General features: G+C 37.1%; 1 protein-coding gene across 1 annotated transcript in view; it reads right to left on the bottom strand.

The window, feature by feature from the left end:
* The window catches only part of ADGRB3 (adhesion G protein-coupled receptor B3), a 3,555,978-nt gene that overhangs the window by 842,832 nt on the left and 2,689,744 nt on the right, over positions 1–23,402 (bottom strand). The gene's annotated exons all lie outside the window — the stretch shown is intronic.

The raw sequence follows: 23,402 nt of genomic DNA, 5'->3' as shown, positions 1-23,402 counted from the left end.
TTCTCCATAGTGTTACAGCTAACTACAAATTTTGCAAACTTATGAAGTCCTACAATCCATGTAAAGAACATTGAATAAAGTTTTAAGAATTGTCTGCCTGATACATAGTCTAAAGAAAAAAATCAGCTATTGAAATCCATGGTTGCATACTGTCATATTAAATTCTAGTTACGGACTTTGAATGTATTGCACAAATTCCTCTTCCTTGTCATTTCATAAAAATCAGCTTATAGATATTAGATATTAAGAAAACAGCAAAAAAAGGGCAGAAACCACTTTTTTGACACTTAAATATTTATTTTATTTATTTATATGTATTTATTTACATATGCAAATACTTGCATATGATCACTGTTTGCAAAGCTGAGTTTATGATTTCCTGCCTCATGTAAGTTATTAACTGCTTACTTACTGTATGTTCTCTATCAATACAGAAACATATATACACTAATACTGCTGGAACAGCTCTTATACTTTGCTACCCCTTGGTTTAGTTTTCTGGCTATAATGCAGTCACTGAATACAAAAAAATGTGTTTTATGATATTAGATGTACATACACTGTCACCAGACTTTGGATAGTTAATCTACATGCATTATATGAGTGGTTTCACATCATGCAGACAGACTGCTTAAAGAATGGAGTGGCAAAAGAAGATATTACCAAAATAAAATAGCACCAACAGGTATCAGATGAAATGTTCCATATTATATTGGCCCATTTGCTTTATTTTAAACAAAGGCCACAATTTACCTCTTAAAATCATTTAAAACCTTTTAAGTCAAATTCCTGGTTTGTCCCTATAGAGAAGAAAAACATCCACACCACCAAAAACTTTCTTTGTATCCCTGCATCTCAAAGAACCACTTTATTTCCTTTACCATCAGTTACCATATTAGGATGAATTATTCATTCATTAATTTTATTAATCTATATTTAGTTGTCTGTTTATTGCAGACTAACCTAGTCAAGTTATTTTTTTTTCATTGTCTAAACATCTTCAAAAGAATCTCTTTCTGACTGCTAATACACTATAAACTGCAACAATCAGATATTAGGGGGATTTAGGTTAGGTTGCGTTAGCAATCCTAATAAACATTTTCAAAAAATGTTATGCACATTCAAGTAATAATAAAGCATAGCACTATCTACAGTAAGCCTACTACAAAGATAAAAAGAAAACATATATCAAAATAAAGCACAAATAACCCCAGGTAAAATTTATTATCTCTGATTAAGCAAGAATAAAGAATAAAAGTGTCATTTGTATACAACCATTAATAAATAAATAAAATCAGAAATTAATGATGATTGTATGCTCCTTCTGTTCTGAAATAAATAAATAAATAAAAGTGAAATAAAATAAATAAATAAATAAAACCAGTTGCAGTTTCTGTGCAAACTTAGGAAATCATGTATAGCCTGTAAATAACGTTAAGTGGCAAGAGTTGTCCATGCAAAACATAATTTAAAAAAAAAAACAGCTATTAAAATTCACGAAGAGAAACTACAAATGTTTAATTATCATCGTTATATATCAGGACAGAATTAATAAAACCTAATCAATATTCCAGCAGCTGGAAATGTATGCAAATTAAACCACTATAATAAACTTGACAAATAATGAGTTATATTGTAAACGTTCATGCTTTCCGCTATTATAAAAACTGTCGTTCATATCTCCTGTGGCCCAGGCAGCTCCTGAGACAAATGATGTGAGTAGTAAATTAGTTTCACTATCATACTTTTGTCTCCAGGTATATGTATCTGTCTTGGGGTAAAATAAAAACTCTGAATTGTATGTATGCATCTGCGATTTCACTGTCAAATATTTAACTGAATGATTTGTAAGGCATTAGTAGTTACTCAAATGAAATATATTACATTTCTTGGAGACTCATCGAGTTAAGAAACAGTTTCTTAATTAATCAGGAGGCAAAGCCAGCATCTAAAAATAGTTCATACAAATAAATGTTTATGTTACATGCTTCATTAGAGGCACAATACAGTAAAATGTTTGCTGTGTCCACTCAGCAGCACATCATGAGATACATTTCAAATTCTACCTGTCAGATCAGGTATTATTGTCAAAATGCTATTATCAGGAGCAAGCAAATATGTCGGATAGATTGAACTTCTCCTGTGCTAATAAGAAAGGCATATATGTTTTATATATGACCATCTTTTCAATACAGTAATTATGTCTCACTGAAGCCCACATGACCCATGGCAAAGTGGAATAAAGTCCTGCTAAATAAAGCCCACATGACCCATGAACTGGCATTGGGGAAGATGGCTGATGTGGATGGGCATGAGTGGCCACCTGATCCTTACCCAGTCTTGAGGGGAGGGTCAATTTGGTGGAGTACTAATATATGACAGCTGTTGTATGGGCAGAAGGAAGCACTTGGGCCAGTTATGCATGCTCTCTCTGCCCATCAGTGCATAATGCTGTAGCTGAAATCAGTGCAAGAATGGAAGCACATCCAGTTCACAGGTACCTTGTGTCATCAGCACTAATGATGAACCACAAAGGGGAGGGTTAGGTAGGGTGCAGTATCCCCATGACCTGCAGGCTGATAATCTGTCCACTGGCTACCTCATTCTCCCACCTGGATAATTATAGAATAAAGGAATGATGTGAAATCAGTCAGTAGAGGGGAAGATGTCACTCAACAGGAACCTCAGTGAGAAAAAAATAAAAAATATGCAATAAATGTAAGAAGTGATTTGAAGGCCTCATTATAGAAAAACATGTAATATAAAGGAATAAACAAGGTTAAAATAACAGCAAAAGAATGATATGGCATCAATAACAGATACAGAATGCTTTTGGGGAAGCATGCAGTATCACATTATAGTCTTCCCTCTTTTTCAGTCATAGAATAAAAGAAAAAGAGAAAAAAAGTGCATCAGCAACAACAACAACAAAACCACACTTGTTCAATTAACTGAAAAGGGTTCAGATAGTCATGTTCTTCTGATATGATCACAAAATTCCACTTTTAACATGTCACACTTAGCTATTTCCAAGTTGCATTCTGATAGGCCTCAACAAACTGACATTGCAGTGTGGCATATCTATGAAAAAAGTTTGCAATTTCACAAATATTGTGAGGAAGAGATTTATGTTCATCATCTGGATCACTGCTTCAGTAACTTTAAATATATGGGTTATATCCTACCAAGAATATAACAGCTGGACAGCTTCCAAAGCATCAGGACACCTTCCACATGTCCAAACTGTTAGACAATTCAACTTTAGCTGACTAAAAGAGAAGTTTGGGTATCAAGCCCTTCAGAGCTTCACTGCTGCAAAAGAGCAAGCTCCTCCGAACCTTTTGAGGATTGACAGTCATAGTGTGCTTTCATTTGCTGGGCACATAAGTTCCCTTTGGGAAAAAACTTCCATTTGCCTTAATATTGTTGATGTTTTATTACTTTCCTCTTCATGAAAGTTATTTTAAAGCTAGGAGTGTTGTGTTTTTATAGACTGTCTCAAGTCTATAACATATTTTTAAATGAAGCAGTCATTTTTTATCAGTTTAAAAGTAGTGTCAAGTAACTGAAAACATTTTCTTCTGTGGACAAACTGTTTTTTTTCGGGACTGGCATAGTGTCTTAAAGCATTTTTACTGTGTTTTATCTGTCAAAAAATAACTTTTGTAGACTGGTAGCGTTTACCAGCAATTGCTGCTTGTCCTCCCCAGGAAAGAAGCACCATTTTCGGCTTGACCATGGAACAGACTACCAGTCACATGGCTGGTCCTTCTTCCATCCAAAAAAAAAAAGAAAAAGTAAGCAAACACCCTTTACCACCATAACAGAATAGCAATATGCCTCAGCAGCAGGTGGGTGACTCAGCTGTGGCCATCTGTTGTACCTCAGGCCACTCATCTTTTACCCTCTATACCTTGGTGTAGCACCTACAGCCACTATAGACCAGGGGCTAGCCACATCTTTGTGGCTGTTGGAGTCCCCAGAGTGAGGAAGAGACGCCCACTCTAGCCAGTACTGGGAGAGGGGAAAGGGAAGGGTTCCCTGTTGTGTCAGAATGTTCTGCCCATCCCCAGGGAAGCAGCTGCTGCCATTAGTAACATGGCCAGATTTGTGTTTTCCTGTCAAAAAGAAACAGAAAACCAAGCATGTAGCATGGAGCTCCTCCTCCTCTTATTTCTATAGATAGGAATATTTACTGGGTCTGGCTCACAGTTTAATTCAGGCTATTGATCCTTCTTTTAAAGTAGTTTCTGGTAAAAGAAAGAATTCTTTTCCTGAACAGATTGAAGATTCTGAATTTGAATAGGAATATGCAGGGAGGCATACATTTTTTCCTTAGATGTCTGATTCAGACTCAGATGAGAGCACAGTTTCTAATTCCCCCTGTGAGTGTTTCTATTTCTCTGAGACTATTGATAAAATGTGCCAGTGTTTTCAGTGGGAGAACAGTGAGGTTTTCTCAGTTCTTCAGAAAATACTATGAGGCATTACAGAAATATTTTCCAAAACTTACACCCATTAATTCTGTTCTGTCTGCTTTACAAGATGTGTTTTACTGCCTGCAATTTTCCTGATAGTTCGGCAGTTACCTCCTAAAAAGGCAGTAGGGGATGTATAAAGTTCCTTAGTCTGTTAATTTTTTACACAATATTCCTAAACCTGTCCCAACAACTATAGCTTTATTTAATCCCACTGCTGTTAAGTACTTAGTTAATTCCAATCCTACTCTTTCTGATAAGGATGGGAAAAGTATTGATAGGTAAGTGAAAAAGGTGTATACTTCTACAACTTTGATTTTCAAATTTTTGACTTGCCAGGCTCATATGTCAAGGTGTGTTCTGACAAATTGCAAAATTATGAAAAATGCTTTATCGCAGTTACTTCTTGTGAGGAAAAAGCTACTTGAAATAAATTTGTTTCTTCTATTGCCCAGGTCACTACTCATTGTTTGCAGTGTGTGTATGACTCTGTTGATACTTCTTCCAGGGCTGTGGTCATGGTACTGTTTTCAGTAGATTTGCATGGCTGCATTCTCAGAAGTTTCCTGATAATGTTAAAGATGATATTTTAAATTCTCTCTTGGACAGAGTCTGTTTGTCCCCTCTGCTGCAGAGGTGATCAAAACATGTGATTAAAGGTACAAGCTGATACAGGGAATCTCTAAAATGTTTAACCCTCCAAGGGCTTTTCTATCTCCTGTTTTGGCAAAAATTAGAATAAATAGTTTCAATAGTCTTTAATAAGAAATGACAACGGAATTCCATAAACAAGTCTTGAACATCCTAAAACCAAGGACAGTCCAACAAGTCTGAATGACTGTTCAAGAGACATTGTGTTCCCCTTCTACCCTGACACCTTTTTTCTTACCAGTTCAGGATCTTTGTTTTCTAAACCTGTTTGTGATAGTGTCCTGAATGATGTCACTTTACAACCTGTCACCTCTTCTTTCTCTTTCAAGTTTCCTGGTAATAATAGACTTAAAAGCTAGTTATCATCACATCCCTTTTCATCAAGAATTCAGATATTTTTTACGTTTGTGTGTGTCTGGTTCACATTACCAGTTCTCTGCCTTACCATTTGGATGATCCACTGCACCAAGAGTGTTTTCAAAGTGCCCAGCTCCAGTTATAACTCATTGCAAGCTACAAGGTATCCACATTTTTGCATAGTTAGATGACTTTCTTATCTTTGTGGTGTCTTTTCAAAGCGTCAGGAATCTCTCTTTTGGGTGAGAGATCTGTTACACATGCTGGGATTCAGGGAGTACATTAAGTCTTTCTTGACTACTTCACACAGCATTGTGCTTCTAGAATGTCAACTAGACACCCCATTTCAGATAATTTTTTTTCCACAAGAAAAAATAGATCTTTATTCAGATCTAATTTTAAGGTTTTATACCCAGCCTGTGAGGGAATACCTCAGGATGCTGGGTCTCATGGCATTTATGATTCTCATGATTCATGGGACTCATGGGACTTCTTAACAAAAATTGAGGGGTGTGGTATTCTGAAAATGCAGTTTTTCAACAACTGATGCAGAAGACCTTTTCACATCTATTCCATATAGAGAAGGCCTTGACCTCTTCCATGATGCAATTAGGGAGTTTACTTCCTTTACTGATACCATGATACATTTTGTCATAGTTACTATGGAACATATATTGAAGAACAAATTACTTCACATTTGAGGGAGCATTTTATAGACAAATGCAGGGGGTTGCTATGGGGGCTAGTTGCTCCCCCATGTTTGCTAACCTTGTCTTGTTTGCATGGGAACCCAAGTATGCTTTTAACACCCCCTTTTGTGAACTTTGGTTTTCCTATTTTTGATTTCTGTAGGACATCTTTATTCTTTGGAAGGGAACATCTAATGTTTGTTGACCATCTCAACAAAACATCTAATTATTTTAAATTCACATCCACTCATTCGGTAAATTCTATTAATTATTTAGATGTTACCATTCTTAAGAACAAAGCAAAGGGATGTTTGTATTTAAAGTATATAGAAAAAAGACATTTTCTAATAGTTATTTGGATTTCAGCCGTTACCACTCTTGGAATACCAAGAGAAACATTTTTAACGGTCAGCTAGTAAGAGCTGCCAGGATGTATTCTGATGGGGATACTTTCAATTCAGTGGTGTAAACTATCACTGAGATGTTCAGAGATAGGGGTTACCCACTAAACTACTATTAAAAAGGAAATTGTAGATGGGTGGGTACTAAATACAAACCACTTTTAGAAAATGAAGACACCGGTGGTATGGCACTCAAGCACCTTAGGAGATAGGCATTAATATTCATTAGCTGTGTAATGTGATTTGTTAATTTGAATTTTTCAAGTAGTGTTTTCATTGGATCCAGGATAATTGATTTATCTTGGGTATGGTATTTAAATTTGTGGAAACTGATTGTACTATGTCTGATGAAGTCCTTGGTTTTAGGACGAAAACGCGTCTAGTATAATTTGATGAAGAAAAGCGTTTATTTGTTCGTGCAGCACCTGGCTTTTTGGAATAAACTTGTGTGGATTTTAGGAATCTTTGGTCCTTGGCATTCTTCTTATTGGATTTAATGGTAAAAAACATTGTTGAAGGTCATCCAAAATTCAATTTGAGTATGGTCATCCCTTATGGGATAGGAGAAAATGAACTCAGAGGGATTTTGATCCATAATTGGAACATCTTTAAAGGTAACCCAGAGGTGTTGGGCTTATTGGGGCAAAGACCAGGCTTTGTTTATAAAACAGGGAGGAACTTAAAGTTTTGGTTTGAACACGCACAAATACACTCCCCCCATGACTGCCATTGGTACGACCAAATGTGGCAGTTGTAACCAATGTCCTTTTATGATGGATGTGGATGTATTGAGACTTATAAGAGGACCCACAACATTAAATTGAAAAGAGGAATTGTAATACTAGTGGTGATATTTGTATTTCGGTATGTCAAGGTTGCGGAAATTATTATGTAGGTAAAACAGAAAGATGTTTGAGATCTAGAATTTCTGAGCATATTTAAGCAATTTCTAAGGACAACCAGAGTAATGCATTATATAAACACACCCTAGTATGTAAAAACTTTTCAAAATTCAAATTTGAAATTTTGGAGGTTGTACCTAGGTGCCCTAGAGGAGTATGGTGGGAATTACAAATTGAATTAAGGGAATTGTTTTGGATTATTAAGCTGAACGCAACTGTTACTCCAGATCCGAAAGATTGTTTGTCTTTATTATCAATTTTAAAATGGAAAGCTTTGGTTCTTTAAAAGTGTTTTTAAAAGCTTTTTCTATATCCAGGCTGTACAACTGGAATTTGGTACACTTTGAAGTCTGTATTAGTAGTATTTTAATTTTTCAACAAGAAGTGAATACTTCTTTAATTTTATAATTAATTCAAAATGTCTTTCTTAATTAATGGGACGTGCTAATATACAGTCCTATATAAGGACTTGATTTTAAATATCACTTTGTTCTAAAAACGTCCCAGTTTTGTTTTTTGAGGGATGAAAGCGCTTCACCTAACTTGTTTAAATACATTTTTCTTATTCTTACCTCGTTCCTGTGTGGAGCTTATAGTGTTCGTAACCCTGTGGGGCTGTATTTTTATTTTTATTAGTTATATTTTGCGGTTCCATTGCAAATGCCATTTTTATTACAATATACATGCATAAAACATAGGACAATGGCAGTAATGAACAAAGTACTGAGGTCTATGAACAAACTCACAAACCCCAGAAGTAAAGATGTAAATCTGCTACTTAGCCAAAAATAGAATACATAAGTATTTAACTTTAACAATGCCTTTTAACAGAGGTGAAACTACTTAAACATTTTTTCATTAATGGTACCCTCTATTATGAATCTAAGAAAAGCAACAAGTGAGTATACAAAATCTAGAATACCAAAGTAGCTTCATAAACTTACCTTGTAAAATGGCCTCTAATTTTTTATTATTTTTATTTATTTATTTGCAGTTGGTTAACCAGGATAGTCCATTGGGCCAAAATAACCCATTTTCAATGGAGTCCTGGGGAGAAAAGCTCCAACACAGATTACACAAAGATTACAGAGATTTACATTTCAAATAATTTCTGATTACAAGACAGAACAAAAATACTGAGGTTACAATCAAAAATGCAATTTTTTTTTGAAGGAGAACATTGTTCAAGTAGGATTAGGAAGTAAGTAGACAGATGCAGAAGGCTTTGTTAGCTAGGTACAATTAAGAAGTTGATTACTAGCTTCAAAAATGAATTTATGAGATGGAAGACTGTAGGAAATGGAGAATGATTATGTGGGGTGGGAGCAGGAGCATTCCCATGTGGATGTTAGGTGGGAGTGGAGTGATTTTTTAAAGGAGGGGAGTCTAGTGATGGTACAAATGGAGGAAGGGAGGGAGTTCCATAAGCGTGCTAGGGAAAAGGACAGGAGGTTTTGTCCTGGGAGGCGAAGGGATCTGTAGACTTCTATTAGGTTTTGATTTGTAGATCTGAGAAGTCTTTGTGTGTGGTGTAATTTAAAGGTAGTAGAGAGGGAGGGACAGAGGGATGGCTGGAAAATGAGTTTGTGTGCATAGGTGAGCTGAGAATAGGAGAGGTAGTTGGGAAGTTCAAGCCAATTTAGTTTGTGGAGAGGTGCACAGTGATGGGTTGATGATTTGTTGCTAGTGGCGAATCTGGCTATTTTATTATAACAAGAGGACAGTTTTGTTTTGAGAGATGATTGTAGGCTTGTTAAAAGAGGGGCACCATAGAGAAGGGAGGGTAAGAGAAATGTGGTAGAGAGAGTGAGCTTAGTAGCTGGGGTGAGGTATCAATTGTGTCGGTAGAGCAGGCCAAGTTTTTGGTGTTTTTTTTATGTTTAGTAGTAGATGGGAATCGAATTTAAGCTTGTCATCGATTTGGACTCCTAGTAGTTTGGTTTCAGATACCAGTTCAAGAGGTGTATTATTTTGGCTGGTGATGGAGAATAGTTTTCTATCAAAGGTGTTGGTTTTAGAGGGGGTAAATATCATAAGTTTTGATTTAGCTGCATTAAGTGCAAGATGGTTGTCTTTCATCCACTGTTCTGTGGTAGCGAAGGCATCCTGAGTCAGCTTTAGGAGAGTTGGGATGGATGAGGCAGCACAGATGATTGTAAAATCATCTGCATATTGGATGATGTTAGCATAAGGGATAGAGCGGAAATAATCATTAATCAATATATTGAAGAGGAGGGGGCCCAATATGGAACCTTGTGGGACACCTCTGGGGGTGTTAAGGAAGGAGGAGGTGGCTTTTTTCCACTTGACAGCTTGTTGCCTGTTGGAGAGATAGCTGGTAAACCAGTTGAGGGTTGAAGGTGATAGGTTTAGCTTAGATAGTTTAGTAAGTAGTAGGTTATGGGAGATAGTGTCAAAGGCCTTAGAGAGATCAAGTAGGATGGTAGATACAGTGAAACCAGAATCTTTAGCTTTATTCACGGTTTCAAGGAAGGATAGGAGGGCAGTCATAGTGCTATGATTGGGTTGGAATCTGTGCTGAGTAGGAGTTAGTAGGTTGTTATCTAATAGATGGGGAAGGAGTTGAAGATGGATACATTTCTATAGAATTCTTGAAACTGGAGAGAGGATGGCAATGGGCCAGAAGTTGGTAATATTAGTATTGTTACCTCCTTTGTGAAGGGAAATGATGAAAGCTTTTTTCCAGAATTGTGGAACAAGACCTTCTTGGATAGAGCGGTTGATTAGGATACTGATTGGGATGGCAATGGCTTCAGCAGCTATGCTGAGGAAATATGAGGGAATGTTATCGGGGGCATTGGTGCATGATTTTAGCCTTTGCAGGAGTTTTTTTACGGTAGAAGTAGGGACTGGTTTTATGGAGAATGTAGGGGGTTGAGAGGTTGTAGAATTATAGAGTGGAGATGGAGGGGGTGTTGGGAGAGGACAAGTGGAAGTAGGAGGTGGATAGCTGTTAGAGAATGAAGAGGCTAGTTTGGAAATAGAGTTAATGAAAAAAGAGTTAAATTGGGTGGCAAGATCATTGTCTTGTACATTTGGGCTAGGGATTGGGTTTTCAGTTACACCAGGTTTTAAGAGGGTGGTTATACCTTTCCAGAACTTTTGTGGGTTGGTTTTATGTTTACTTGGAAGCGAGGAGAAGTAGTTTTGACGGTCTGTTGTGATAAGCTTTTTAACTGAGTTACGAAGAGTTTTGTACTCATTAAGGGTAGTGGGAGATTTGTTCTTTTGGTAGCGTGCCCAGGCTTTGTCTCTAAGTCACATGGTAGTTAGTGTGTTTTTAGTTAGCCAGGGGGTAGTTTTGTTTTTTATTCTTCTGGTTTTGAGTATCTAAAAGAATTAGGAAAGTAGAATTAAAGTGTGCGATTGCAATTTCCAGGGGTAGTTTTTAGAGGGTACCAGTTAAGTGATTTTAGGGAGTCAGAGAAGGCATCTGGGTTGAAGTTTTTTTGGCATCTGGTACTGATTATGAATTATGAAATAAAATAAAGCTTGATTAAGTCAGTAGCTGAGTAGAAGGTTTTAAGCATAAGTAAAGGTACTATACTATGTCTAACTAAAGTTAAGTAATATTACTAGGAGAATAGGCAATGTGTACATATTACTGTGATTGGAAAACAAACATTGTCCAGCAATGTGCAGGTGATGCCCAGTTAAAAAAAAAAAAAAAAAGGAAACCCAAGACTATAATTTCATAGTAGCACATTAAGCTGCTATGAAGATCACAGGAGAAAAAGCAGACACCATTTTTATTCACACTAAATGGCTAAAAATTAAGCAAAACATAGTAAAAAAGAAAAAAGAAAAGCGTGTGTGTGTGTGTGTGTGTGTGTGTGTGTGTGTGTGTGTGTGTGTGTGTGTGTGTGTGTGTGTGTGTCTGTGTGTGTGTGTATTTCTATGTATATGTGTGTGTCTGTCTATGCTTCTGAATGTGTAAGTCTGTCTGTCTCTGCCTCTGAATGTATGTGTGTGTGTGTGTGTGTGTGTGTGTGTGTAGATGTTAAAATCTAATGCAACTTCTACTTTGGATGTAAAATACCTCTTCCAACAACAGTTACATATACGGCTGCAAATTTAAATCTTCATGTAGAGGAACTATTTTACATCAAAAATATAAAAAAGTATATAGTAAGAAAAATACAAAACTATTATTAGACACAGCATTCTCTGTCTGTGCCATTGGGCCTCATAACACTCATTGGCAGGTAGCATTTTCCCCAATAACACCCACCCTGATAAGCTTTACTGGTTATTTAATGTATAGTAGTGAGACTAAACACAGCAATGTTTAGTCACACAAATGAACTACTAATACACTGTACTTAAATTATGTATGAAGTCCACCAAATGTATAAAAATTGCTGAATGATCTTTCTTGAAGATAAGAATGAAGAACTTTGAACACACAGTTTGACAAACTTCTAGGTAAGGCTTAGACATGTACTCAAACAATGTATTTCCATGCGTGGGTATGTGTGAGACCAGGTTCACATGTAGTGTGTTTGATTTATAATTAACTTATGATGACCATGTACAGACTTATCCACACTGCCCACAGAAATATGGATGTAGACTGAGGCCTATGCCCCAAATGACCCTTACAAGTAACCCCAGTCTTTTTTCAAAACCAGATCACTAGCATTGCAAGTGGATCCCTTACCCCTGCACTAGGAGGCCAACACCTACACCAATGACATAAAAATATATCTCATAAAAACAAACAAGCAATCATTTCCTTGAAATTTCTGTATGAAATAATTTTAGATGTGTCATCAAGATATCCATGTTGGTCTCCTGCAAAGGCTTTCTTCAGACACAGGCAGACTAAAAATAATACACAGTCCCAGAACAAAGGACATAAGAATAACATATTTAGAAATCAAATGTAGGTATGAAACAAAATTATGACTCTTGTATAAATGTAAAATACAAAAGAATGCCAAAACTTTGACAGGTGTTAATAATAATTAAGGTATCTGTCCAGTGAGAACTCACAAAAGGATGGAAAAATATAAGGTATGCCTTATGGATTGAAATTATATCCAAGGGATAACACTTTATAAACTAGGCAAGAAAGCATAAACAAACACACACACTCATGCACACATAAAAAGCAGGGGGGGGGGTAGGAACTTTTAGACAGGTTTTCTTTGGAAACACCCTTATGTGGAAGGACCACTCTTAGGAGCAGAGGGAGTAGCTGATAAATAATCTTCTTCATGGTGAATTTTCAAGTTGACCTTCTGTTCCCCATGATTTTAATAATTCTGTTGATGAGAAAGGGATACAAACAAGAAGCATCTATAATAAAAGGTTCCTAAAATTTGTGCCTTAACATCATTGCGAAGATTTGCAGCTGCACCTATGGCTACTCTATCTGTTGCATCTATAGCCATCAGAGCTGCCCCTACATGCCCACAGGTGGATAGATACAACTATCTTAATATTAGCAATTATTTGTTTTTCCATCTTTAAATCAAATAATTTATTAATATATTCTAACATCCTTCCAATCACAGAACTTTTTTTCTTTTGCCCCTGCCCCTACTGACTATCAATTTTCCCCAGTCAAGCATAGCTCATTCATTTCGCCATATGAGGGGCATGCAGCTGTCATACTTGCAGCCATGAGGGTTACTTGTGCCCTCAATGGCAACCAGCAAACTGATGACATATATCCCCACTTCATTAAATCAGTTGCCGAGTGGAAAGTTTTAAGCATTAGTTAAGGTACTTAAATATCTCCACTAAATAATATCAAGTAATATTACATTTTTGCTCTTTCACATGAAGTGGCAACAGTTGCCATTACTAGCTTGACAGACCAAAGACTGCATCCTTCCTGCACTGCCTTTGCTACTTCAGACAAGCCTCTACATGCCACAGAGAATCAGCAGGGCACCCAGGAACCACCTGTAGGTCATCAAGTTCCGACTCCAACTCAAGTCCCATGTTCATAATCAAGGCTTAATCTCTCTCTATGCTATGGAGCTGGCTAAAACAGAATTTTGATAAGGTAATATGTGAACATGGTGACAATGATCTCTTAATGCTATGGTGTTGGAAGTACCAATCCTCTTCCTTACCTATCCAACAACATAAACTCTCAGTGGTAAGGAACCATGAGGAAGAGTGGATGTACTAAACCTCTTAAGATGCATGTATGTATGTATGTATGACCAAAGTTCCAGGGTTTGATGTGAAATTGTATAAAAGAAAATATTGTTCTCTACCAACTGAATACAAAAAGTCAGTCTCCATGTGAACTAATGTTGAGTTCGATCATGGTTATGATTAATATTCATTAACTCTTGGAGGGGGGACTTTTCCTGTGCATTTTGGGATGAAAAGCATTTCTAATAGATATCTTTTAGGAGAGGAAATTTCACACATTGGCCAGTCATAGTTTTTATTAATAATTTTAACAGCCTCATTAAATTATGCCTCTTGTAGGTCAGACCCAGAAAATCTTTAAGAAATATCTTCATAGTATGATAGAATAGATAGAGAGTGCCAATGCACTCTCCCTCCTTAAGCATCCTCTACTTCTCATACCTTAATCTACTTTCTGCCCTTAACTCACTCTTCTCACTAGCTCTTTCCAATCTTCGTTGACTACTCTTTTTGTCTTCTAAAATCTATTATGCAAATTGCCTCAGAGAAACATTCTATTGTAATTGTCTTGCCTTCATACAACTACATTACGATAAAACTGGGTTTTTGTAACCACTTACCCCAAAAACTATACTTATCTTAACGATATATCTCTTTTTATACATCTTGAAATAGTAATGCTATACTCCTGATTATTGACACTGTATAACATTGTATTGCTACTTAATGCCTTGTAATAATCCTGTAACATTGCTGTTCAATGCTAATTTATAATGAAAATTGTATAATATGTTGGAGCTTTTCTCTCCAGGCCTCCGCTGAAAAAGGGCTCTTCAGCTCAGTCGGACAATCCTGGTCAACAAATGTAAAATAAATAAAAAAAATGCAAGAAGACCTTTAAAAATACCATCTTCCTTTTAGATAAAAGAAGAAGCAGACTCATTGCCATCTTTGGTTTACAATGAACCTTTATTGACACCTACACATGTGAAGGCTGAAAAGCCTAACCTTAAATCTGTGCCAGTCCACTTAATGTACCTTGATTGGTAGCTCAGTGTTTTGTTGTTTAGCATTTTATATTTTACCTTGGTAGAAGAGGGAACTAGCTTACATATCTTCGTTAGTAGGAAACTTATGCTAAAAAAAAATCAGTCACTCTTGCTGCAAAGCTTACAATTCCAGCTGAAGAAGATGTTCATATTGATCAATACTGCAGTAGCCTTTGCTATATGGGATATATCCTGGCCAGTTTCTAAAGCTTCAGTGTACCTTCAATGCACTTAAACTGCCAAGCAGCTGGAGATGAGCTGACTAAAAGGCAAGTCTGAGCATGAAGGCCCTCAGAGCTTTATTGCCACCGTAGAGTACACTCCTTTGAGGCTTTTGAGGATCAGTGGTTGGCTTGTGCTTTACTTACCTGGTCAGATACATTCCCTTTCAGGGAAAATTCCATTTTCTTACTTTTTACTGATGCCTTATTACTTGCTTCTTCTTCAGGAAAATTATTTTAAAGCTAGGAGTGTTGTGTTTTAATGGATTGTCCCAAGACTGTAATGCACTTTTAAATTGAACACTTGCTTCTGTCATTCTAAAAGTGGGGTTATCTAACTGATAAAATATTTTCTGTGGAGAAATTGCATTTATGTTACTGTTGTGGGGCTACCATAGTGTTTGAAAATGCTTTTTAGTGTGTTTTTTTCTGTCAAAAATGTAAATCTATGGACTGGTGATTTTACTGGGATTTGCTGCTTGTTTTCCCCAGGATAGAGGCACCATTTTTGACTTGACAATGGAACACATTGTCTGTCCCAAGATCAGTCTTTCTTCCAGCCACAAAAAAAAAAAAAAAAAAAGTTAAGCAAACAGCCTTTGCCACCACAAGAGGCTAGCGAATTTCCTCAGCCACAGGTGGGTGACTGTGTTGTCCATTTGTTGTACCTCAGAAAACATATTTTTTACCCTGGATTCCTCTGGTGTAGCACCTACAGCCACTACAGACAGAGGGTTAGCCACATCCTCTGCAGGCTATTTGCAGACCGCTCAGTGCACAAGGTAGAACCATTCTTGTTAGTCCTGGAAGAGGAAACAGGGAAGGTTTCCATGTTGTGTCAGAATGCTGTGTCCTTCCTTGGGGAAGCTTTGGTTGCCATTAATAACATGCTTGGCCCCATTTTTCTGGTCAAAAAGAAACAGAATACCAAGCATGTACTTACTCCTCCACAAACTTTTATATAAAGGAATAGCGTGCTGGGACAGGCTCAGGATTTGATTAAAGCAATTGATCCTTCTTGTGGAGTAATTTGTTGTAAAAGAAAGAGATACCTCATTTCCTGAAGTGATTCAAAATTCTGAATCTGAACAGGAAGCTGCACGGACAATTGCAGGGTTTTGTCCTCAGATTTCTGATTCACACTCATAGGAGAGCTCACTTTCTGATTCTCCCTGTTGGGGTTTCTTCTTCTCTCTGAGACTATTGTTAGAATGTCTCAGTGTTCTCAGTGGAAGAGCACTGAAGTTTCTCATCCCTCAAAAAATACTGAGTTGCTACAGAAACATTTTCTAGAACCTACTCATTCCTCCTGTCTTTTCTGCTTTAAAGAATGTGTGTTTTACTATCTGCAATCATCCAGATAATCAGTCAGCTGCCCCTAAAAAGGCAGATAGGACATATAAAGTATCTCAGTCTTTTAAACTTTTATACACTATTCCCAAACCTAACCCAGCAGCTACAGCCTTAGTTGACAACTGTGCTACTAAACACTAAGTTAATTCCAGTCCTACTCTTTCTAATAAGGATGGGAAAATTATTGATAGATAAGGAAAAAAGTATATACTTTTGCAAATTTGAATTTCAGAATTTTAAATTGTCAGGCTCAAATGTTAAACTTTATTTTGACATATTGTGAACGCATGAGGAATGTTTTAGTTAACACTTTCTTCTTGTGAAGAAAAATCTGCTTTAAATAACCTAGTTTCTTCTGTTGCACAGGTTACTACTCACTGATTGCAGTGTGTGTATGACTCTATGGATACTTCTTCCAAGGAGGTTTGCTTGGCTGCATTCTCAGAGCCTCCCAGATGATATTAAAACTGAGATTTTAAATTGGATAGAGATTTACTGTTTGGCCCCACTGCTGCAGAGGTGATCAATAAGTGTGATGAAAGGGGCAAGCCAATCCAAGGATTCTCTAAGATATTTCAGCCCTCCTTTTCTAAATTATCCAAGGGACATTTTTTCTTTTCTTCCAGTTTCAACACCAAAACCAAAATAAACAGTCTTAACAGAATTCAGGCAAACAAACATTCAAGAAGAAGTGGCAAGGAGGTTCCAAAAGGAAATCTCAAACCTCACAAAAACAAGGACATTCCAACAAGTCTGAATGACTGTTCAAGAAACCGTATGACCCCTTTACACCCTGGTCCTTTTTATCTTCTGGAAAGTCTGAATATCTATTTTTCTCTTTGGCAACAGACTGTTTCAAACAAATGGGTTCTGCAAATCATTCATCAGGGTTAACATATGCAATGGGAGGAAATTCCTCCTTTCCAGGGGGTCATTCCTCATTCTGCCAATCAGACTGTTTTGTTTCCACCTGTTCTACTTCACATGCTGTCCAAACAAGTGAGAGAATCAGTCCCTCCATCCCAGACATAGAAGGGATTTTATTCATGGATGTTCTTAGTTCCAAAAAAAGAAAATGCTTGGAGACCAGTTCTGGATCTTTCTTTCCTAAACCTGTTTGTGATAGCGACCACACTCAGAATAAAGTCACTTCACAACCTATTGCCTCTTCTTCTCCCTTTAAGTTTCCTTGTAACACTAGACTTAAAAAAAATTCCTATTCATCCAGACTTCAGGTGTTTCTTAAGGTTTTGTGTGTCTGGATCACATTATCAGTTCTGTGCCTTATCCTTTGAACTATGCACTGCACCAAGGGTGTTCATGAAGTGTCTAGCTCCAGTTATAGCTAATTGCAGGCTACAGGGTATCCACATTTTTCTGTATTTAGATGATTTGCTTATCTTTGCAGAGTCTTTTTCAAAATGTCAGGAATCTCTCTCAGGTATGAGATCTCTTGTACACAGTGGGATTCTAAGAGAACATTCAAAAATCTTTTTTGACTCCCTCACACAGGATTGTGATCCTGCAATGACAACTAGACACCTCATTTCAAACAGCTTTTCTTCCACAGGAAGATCTATTTCTAAGGTTTTCACTCTGAGGTGATACTGTGAGGTAATACCAGTATTCTGGGTCTCATGGCATCTATGATTCTCATGATACCCTTGGCAAGACTCCACGAGAAGGATACAGCGACATCTAAAATCTCTTTGGTCGCAGCATCAATATCTTTAATTTTTTTTTTCAGATCCCAGTACTGGGGTTTGTCAGAAGAAAAATCACTTGGTGGAAACAACAGATATCCTTAAATACAGGTCTCCCCATCTCTCTCATTTCCAGCTCCAAAGCAGTCAGTCACCACAAATGCTTCAGACTTTGCTTGGGGAGCAGTTTCAGGAGAGATAAAAGTGCAGGGGTGGTGGGACATCAAGGACAGATGCATGCACATAAATATCAAGGATTTGCTTACCCTGCTCAAGACACTCAATTCTCTAAACCATATTTGGCCCATAGGACCTCTTCAAGTGGTTACAGACAATACCACAGTGAGGTGGTACATCAGCAAGCAAGGGGAACCAGGTCATACCCCATTTGTAGACTGGCCATCCTAGCTTGGGATATAGTTTCACATCATAATCTCACTCTACAGACATCCTACATTATGTCAGAGCAAAATTGTGTGATAGACAAGCTGAGCAGGACCAGGGCAAACCTTCATGAATGGAAACTAGATGCAGGGGTCATCCCAGATTTGATCCATCTATGTGGAGTTTCTGAAGCATACCCCATTGCATCCTTTCTAAACAATCAACTGGCAAAATTCTGTTCCAGGACTCCATCCAAGAAGGCCTGGAAGACAGATGCCTTTTCTTTTCTTTGGACAGGAGTGTTACTGTATGCCTTTCCACACTTTCTACTAATATCCAGGGTATATCTGAAGACTCAGAAGGAATCCTCACAAGATCATTGTGGTGACTCTCTTTTTACCATGGTTCTCTCATCCTTTGTAAATGGCCAGGGGCAATTACCACAAGCTTCTTCACAGAATATGTCTACTCACACAAGAACAAGGGTGTTTGATACACCCTGACATCAATCATCTTCATTTGACTGCCTGGATGATAGGGTCTTAATTCCTTTTAAGCACTTTTTTTCCTGAGGACGTGCAGCAGATACTAATGGAGGCAAGAAAGCCTACTACCAGAAAATCATATATTAGCAAAAGGAAAAGGTTTTCTAGTTGGTGTCAACACTATAACTAGTACCATTTCAAGGCTAGTTGTTCTCTGTTTTTACAATATTTATGTGCATTACTTACTATCCTATGCCCTTTCTTATTCCTCTATTAAAGTTAATCTGTCAGCTATTTCAGCATGTCTGTCCATGGATCATTCTCTTTGCATGTCCAAATGCTCTTGAAAGGGATTTTGTATAAGAAGCCTCCAGATAAACTAATGGCCTGTACTTGGGATCTTGATTCTGTGTTAGAGAAACGTAGACTTGCTCCATTTGAACCACCTAATCTGGCTGACTTGAGGTTTTTAAAACAGAAAACATCTTTATTGTTTGTTTTGACCTCTGCAATGAGGGAATCTTAGTTGCAAGCTCTTATGGTTAGTCAGCTTTTCATCACTTTCCACAAGGACATGGTTTCTTTGAGAACTAATCCTTCTTTTATGCCTAACGTCTTCTTAAAGCCAAGTTATCAATCTCCCTGTTTTCTTTCCTGAACCTAAAAATGAGAGAGAAAGGACACTCCATACCTTGGATGTCCACAGACAACTCAGGTACTATCTTGACAGAACTAAATTTTTCAGATTATCAGCTCAATTGTTCATTTCTTGTGAAGATAAGAAGATGGGATAACCGGTGTCAAAACACACTATTTCCAAATGGTTGTCTAAGGCTATGACCTTTTGTTTTACTCACCATGACAAATGTATTCTAGCAGGGCCAAGGCCCACTTTACAAGGACCTTGGCTTCTTTTTGGAAAGGGTTGGATTCTAGAGGTATTGTAGAAACTGCTAGTTGGCCCTCTGTACATACTTTTACAAAGCGCTATAAACTGGATAGTTTCACTAGGTCTACAGCAAGCTTTGCTAGGATTCTTCATCAGGGCCTCCTGGACCCTTCTCCTTCCATCTCCCATATATAGTTACCTATGCTAATCTATCTATATAGCTAAGACTTCTGCAGCATTGATCAATATGAACACAGTATAGTTGTCTAAGTTGAACTTGCAATAACAGTAGACATTTGAATGATCACTGCTGCATTAGCTGCTCCCTCCCTCCACCCTGCTGTTTTTGGTATGCTTTTTTATGCCAGGGTGTTGACATTTATTTTGTTGCTGTTCCTAGACTTGTCCTTCCTCTCTGCTGGCAGGAAAACTCTGAAGAGCTTTGTGCCCAAAACTGATTTTTAGTCAGCTTAGTTCAAGCTGCTTGACATTGTGGGCACACAGAAAGTGCCCTGATGCTTTGGAAGCTGTCTGGCTGTTACATTCTTGGCAGGATATAACCCAGATACCAAAGGCTACTGCAGCAGTGATCAGTGGAACATCTACTGTTATTGTAGGTTCAACTTACACAAGTGTACTTTCTTTCCTGGAATCTTAAGACTAAGGTTCTAGAACTGCAAAATTAGTCCCTGTGATTACCATTCTTTGTACCTTAGTTGGTGTTAGCTTAGGTACCTGATTTAAGTGTTGCCTGGTATGTTTCTTGGCAGCAGCTTTTCATGCTATGCAATGGCTAATTTCTCTTCCATGTGTTTTGAAGTCAGTTGTAAAGATATGTTAGCCTTAAGCTAAAAAATATATAAATAATTAAAATAAAATAAAATAAACAAAGGAAAATTTCAGAATATGTAAATGTAAACTTGTTTTTACTGTTGATAGTTTCTGCCTAGTATTGTATAATGCCTTTTTTAACTTTTTCTTATTTATGTGGTTGAGGTTTCACATTCATCCTGGTATCTTATCTAATGACTATAGTTTATTTTCAATTAAAAATTAAGCCAGATAATTTTTTTTTGGTTTGTCTTGATTTTGTTTCCCATTTTTACAGTACTGTTTTTTTTTTAACAAAACCTGGTGGTCTTCAACATTTTAGACATCAGAAATAAGATGAATTTAAACAAAAGTCTTCTGAGCCTATTTGTCAACCTCAATTTTTAGGGGGCGTTTTCTCCCCTCCCCATCCTACCAACCATCTAACCTTTCTCAGTCAGACTCATCCTATGCATTCCCATTACTACAGGCATATCCAGTATAGTTTTGGTTGACAGCAGCTATGAAACTTGTATCAGTGCTAGAAACCCAAAATGAAAGGTAGAGTGTACTGGCCTAACCCCAACAGTGGGTGGAGGGCTGCATGCAGACCGCATCATTGCAGGGACTTATGTGCCTTCCCCTTGCATGATCCCATGCATTTCCTCTGTGAAAGCTACTCCCGTAAAACAGCTTGTTTGTCAAAATACCTACTCCCAAATCATACTCGCATCTTGCCATCCCATCTGTGAGGGATAACAGCTTTCTCGTGGTTGGTTCCAACCCCCCTCTTATAGGGTAGGCATGTTTATCCTCCTGCCTGACTACTGTCATGCTCCCAAACTGCTAATCAAACTCATGCCCCTGGGTCGTAACTCATGGCTTCACTGGTCTGCAATTTCAGAGCTGGCTATTTGTTTACATCAGCTGCATTTCTTTATATACTAGATAATAGCAGTGCATATGCAATACAAACAGTAAAGTCTGGAGTATGAAGTAAAGAAAACTATATGCTGCACAGAAGAAAATTCAGATGTGACTATAATATATGCATCTGTTGAAGCAGCGTGAAGAACTGATAATGGTGGACAGACTCGGTAGATAAGAGTAAGCTACACACATATCGATGTTAGTGACTTTGGTGGTCTACATTGGGAGGGAAAGAGATCACTGCTTATTCAAATGTGGACCCAGATAAGTAAAGCAGAAAGAGTAAGAATCCTAATGTAATGATTTGCTATTATTGTGACAATTAATAAAGAAGATTTACATTGCTAGCTTAGCTGCAAGTATTTCATGATGGGTGTATTCAAACAAAATTTAAGAAAAAAAGGATTTAATAATATTCTTATATAAGGCTTTTCTCGTGAGTCTTATATTGTAGTTTTTGTAAACTCTACAAAGACAGCCTGAAAAATATAAAACAATATTAATAACTATTAAGGAAAATCACAGCAAAAAAAAAAAAATCTACAATGAATTGTACGTGAGTGCTCAAATTATGCAGATTGGCTAGAATGCATGTAGAAGACAAGTAAAGTGGAGAAGTATTTCATGAGGCTGAACATTTTATTAAGAACAAGAAAAGCAATTTTAGTGATATGCTGTTTAAGACCTCTCTGTAATTATATATTTCATTGCAATTAACAGCAAAACAGATTAGATATGGTTGAAGAATAATGTGCAAATTGCAGCCAAGGTACATGAACATGGCATAATGAGACTGAGTTAGCAATGTCCCTGAATCAGAAATCAATATTTGCAAACGTATCACACATAAAAGCTGCACCTTTCAGCCATGCTGTTTGATTGCAGTCTCCCCATTCAAATTATATGACATTTTCTTTTAAAATTCTGGGGAAGATTGGATGTCTACCCATGTCACTATCAGTATGTGTGTGTGTGTGTGTGTGTGTGTGTGTGTGTGTGTGTGTGTGTGTGTGTGTGTGTGTGTGTGTGCACGCGTGCGTGTTTTGATGTTTCCTCTTTTCCTATCCTTGCATCAGACAACTATTTAGTTGAATGCCATGATTGCATATAGGGAGAAATATGACTGTGGTATGACAACCATATAGGCAGCCATCTGTGCAGTGGTAAGGGAACAGAATACCACTCATTAAGGTATATAATGCTGCACATTGGCATCCCTGTTCCACTTATGAGGGGAGAGTTACTGTCACATCTGTAGTGCCACTGGAAAAGGTCTATTTATAAATATAGTCTATGTTTACATTTACATGGATTTTATATGTATATATCAATATATATACCTATATATATATATATATATATATACCTATATATATATATATATATATATATATATATATATATATATATATATATATATATATATATGTGTGTGTGTAAGTGTGTGTGTGTGTGTGTGTGTGTGTGTGTGTGTGTGTGTGTGTGCGTGTGTGTTTGTCTCAGCAAGTACAAATGCTCAAAACAGAGTTGAAAAAACATCAGTCTAAAAAGAATGAACAAACCAAAAACTGAACCCACATACACACACAGACAAATAGACTTTTTGCACGGGGCCCTGGGTACACCTTATACCCCCTGTTAATTATATATACCAACTCTGATATTGCATTACAGTGGGGAAAGGGCAAATTCTCCCACCCTTCTGTAGTGTGTAATTTCTCATGGAAAGGTGCTGATGGGCATAAAAACAGCTGAAGACAGCATTCAATCTTATGACCATTAGATAATAGCTATTACACACCCTATATATATGTATATATATATATATATATATATATATATATATATATATATATATATATATATAGATTTGATTTGCAACATTGCCTGAAGTGCATTTGGTTCTTCTACAAATGTTTAACAAGTTTAGATACCTCTTTTTATTTGGGGTAAATTTGCTGTGAA

The sequence above is a fragment of the Protopterus annectens genome, chromosome 2.part2 (genome assembly GCF_019279795.1).
Source record: "Protopterus annectens isolate FY-2018-M chromosome 2.part2, PAN1.0, whole genome shotgun sequence".
Taxonomy (NCBI): domain Eukaryota; kingdom Metazoa; phylum Chordata; order Ceratodontiformes; family Protopteridae; genus Protopterus; species Protopterus annectens.
Note: the sequence above shows the minus strand (reverse complement) of the source record. Positions and strands in the feature narration are given on the sequence as shown.